The following is a 3,596-nucleotide window of genomic DNA, read 5'->3' as shown; positions in this document are numbered from 1 at the left end:
AGAACCTAGAGACAGAACCTAGCAAGAAAACATGGCAAGAGAACCTGACTAGAACCTGGCGACAGAACCTGACTGGAGATCCGGGCTAGAACCTGGCTGGAGAACCTAGGGAGAGAACATGGACACAGAACCTGGCTACAAAACTTGGCAAGAGAACCTACCAGAACTTGGCTGGAGATCCTAACCAGAACTTGGCTGGAGATCCTAGCCAGAACTTCGCTGGAGGTCCTGACCAGAACTTTGCTGGAGGTCCTGACCAGAACTTGGCTGGAGATCCTGGCTAGAGATCCTGGCTAGGCTTCTGATCAACTGAAGGCTGTCTCCCTGTCATTCCTTCTTCACCGATTCAGTCCACACCTTTGGGGACCCCTGGACCTGCTGGGGATGGACCCCAGCACTGCTTCAGAACACCTCTCTTAAAGCGTGGCTTTGCCTCATACTTTTTCATGATTAAAAAAATAAATAAATATTTGTATTGATTTCAAAGAGAGGAAGGTAGAGGAAGAGATAGAAACATCAATAATGAGATTGATTGGCTGCCTCCTGCACACCCCCTTCTGGGGATCCAGCCTGCAAGCCAGGCATGTACCCTGACCGGGAATCAAACCTGTGACCTCCTGGTTTATAGGTCAATGCTCAACCACTAAGCAACTCTGGTCAGGGCTTTTTCATGATTTATTCTGGTGTCTCAACAGCTGGTAAAGTCCTCTCTAGCATGTGCATTCATAGGTATTTCTCATTTGGTTTTGACTTCCTTAATCTTAAACCTGGAAAATTATTTTCTAAACCACGTTTTCCATACACACACTCTTCTTTCCAAACATAGGCTCCTTTCATTCAAAATATTTGTCTCTCCCTTAAAATGGTCACAATCCTGTTCCTCACTTTCTTTTCCAAAAACTATACTCTGACTCCCCTCCTGGAGGGCTCTTCTCTTGTTGCTGTGTCCTCTTCGACCACATAGTGCCACTTGGCATTAGCACATTCTCTTCAACTCTCCCTCCATTGTACTTCGGAGCCACTTCATTCCCCACCATCCACAGACAATTATTTTGATCCATAAAATCAATAATGCCACCTCCCTCCCCCTGGCCCCATGTGGCTCTTACATTCTTCTCATGGCTGATTGGACTCTGCTTCCATTATATTCAGCATCCTTGCTCACTCTAACCTTCTAGGACAACTTGTTCCCAAAATTTTCTTTTTTGTAGGCACATCCATGTTTGAATGGAATTCTCTGAGGAAATGTATAGACACATGCATGCACCACCTCCTCACAAGATATGCCCCTTAACTTTCAGTGTTGTCTATGGCTTGAGTAGGTCAGTTTTTTCTTCTAGTCTAGTTATTAAACATATAGATTCTTTCTTCTGTTTTTTCTAGACCAAGAAAGCAGCCACCTTTTTAAAAATTATGATACAACACTAAGAGCAGGTCAGATCTAGTTTCTCCTGGTCAGTTGTTATGATATGAAGTTTCCAGAGAATCCTAGGAATCAGTCTATATGCAACCACAACAAGTACCAGGATGCCTTTCAACACTGAGGAGACTGCGGGGTCTGGCTTAGTCACATGGCTTCTGCTCACTTCTCTCCACCACTTTCCTTCTTCAGGGAATAAGATGGTTGGAAGAAACATTAACTGTAACTTACTTTTCTTAACTGGGTTCTAGAAAAAGGAAACAAAAGAACATTTGAAAGCCTTTCAAGCTGCTTGGCTTATCTAGTACTTTTCATATCTATGTTCTTGTTTGCTTCTTATCTATGTTCTTGCTAGAATGTTGGGGAACAACACTCTCAGGAAGAGAGTATAATTAGTCCCCATCCTCTGTGCCAAAATATTTCACACGCTGTTACTTTACCTTTTTTAAATTTATACAAAACACTGAAAAGATGATTTGGTGCTATAACTATTTAAATATGTGGACAACTTTCTTATTATGATTTTTTGCTGTTAGTTTTTCTTATTAGTTTCTAAAATATACAGTGAATAAGTATAATGTTCAGGTGCCAAGACTTTGGTGTACTATCCTGGGAAGAGAATGTCATATCTGAGGTAAACTCCAGGCATCCATTTCCTTGTTGTGTTAACATTGGTTAACTCTTTCTGAATGTCAATGTTACCATCTGCAAAATGGAAACATCACTACACTAAAGGGAGTATATGAAAATTAAATAAGGTGATATATGGCAAGAACTAAGGACAGTGTGTGGATGAAAAGGGCCACATGCTAAACTGACAAGCTCAGGGAAGGCCTGCATGGCAGTCTTGCAAACTCAGAGACCTAAGGGGAAAAAAGACAGAGGAGAGAGGAAGTCACCCTTTTTCTTCCTGCCTGCCTGCTTGAGCTAGGATATCTCATCTTGTTTCCTGCCTTTGAACTGAATTATACCATCAGCTCTTTGGGTCTCCCATTTGCAAATGTCAGGTTGTGGGACTTCGTAGTCTTCATGTAAGGGGGCAGAAATAGAACATTGGGGAAAAGCTAGTATTGTAAGAAATATTAATCATGCTCTGTTAACCATAATTGTTTTATTCTGATTAAAGAAGTCACATTCTACCCTGGCTGAAGCTGACTTGGAGATGCACCCCTTCCTCCCCATTTGGAGCTGCCTATAATCATGGAAAGATGAACAACTATGTTGCAGAAACCAGAATTGCCAGCCCTTTGAAGATCCCTAGCCCTTTTTGCATACCTGCAGGACTTTGCAAACCTCCAGGCTGCTTACCTGTTCATTGTCCATTTGTCACTCCCTTTGGCTATTTCCCCATGTAACCCCAGCCCTTGCATATCACTAAGCACTTTGAAGACCCTTAGTCTTTTTGCATATCTGAAAACTGCCCTTTTGCCTACTTTTCCTTTGTAGTTCTACTATACTAGAGGCCTGGTGCATGAAATTCATGCATTTACGGGAGGGGGCGTGTCCCTCTGGCAGTCCAGGACCCCTCAGGGGATGCCCAACTGACAGCTTAGGCCCAAGACATCAGTCAGACATCCTTAGCACTGCTGCAGAGGCAGGAGAGACTCCCACCACTGCCACTGCGCTCACCAGTTGTGAACCTGGCTTCTGGGAGCACACTGACCACCAGGGGGCAGCTCCTGTGTTAAGCAGGACCGGGCCAAGACTGGCTCTCAGAGGGGTCCTGGATTGCGAGAGGGTGCAGGCCAGGTGGAGGGACCCCGCTTGTGCATGATTGGGGCTGGGGAGGGATGCAGAATGTTGGCCAGCTGGGGAGGGACTGTGGCAGGGCTCCTGGGCATGTCCAGCCCATCTCGCTCAGCAAGCTAACCTACTAGTCCAACTGTGGGCAACTACGGCCCGCGGGCTGGATCCGGCCTGTTTGAAATGAATAAAACTAAAAAAAAAAAGACCGTACCCTTTTATGTAATGATGTTTATTTTGAATTTATATTAGTTCACACAAACACTCCATCCATGCTTTTGTTCTGGCCCTCTGGTCCAGTTTAAGAACCCATTGTGGCCCTCGAGTCGAAAAGTTTGCCCCCCCCTGTACTAGTCGAAGCGTCTGCCCTCTGGTGGTCAGTGCACGTCATAGCGACTGGTCAACCAGTCGACTGCCCCCTGGTGGTCAGTGT

Source organism: Myotis brandtii, unplaced genomic scaffold (genome assembly GCF_000412655.1).
Source record: "Myotis brandtii unplaced genomic scaffold, ASM41265v1 scaffold94, whole genome shotgun sequence".
Taxonomy (NCBI): Eukaryota; Metazoa; Chordata; class Mammalia; order Chiroptera; family Vespertilionidae; genus Myotis; species Myotis brandtii.
This window is presented reverse-complemented; position numbering follows the sequence as displayed.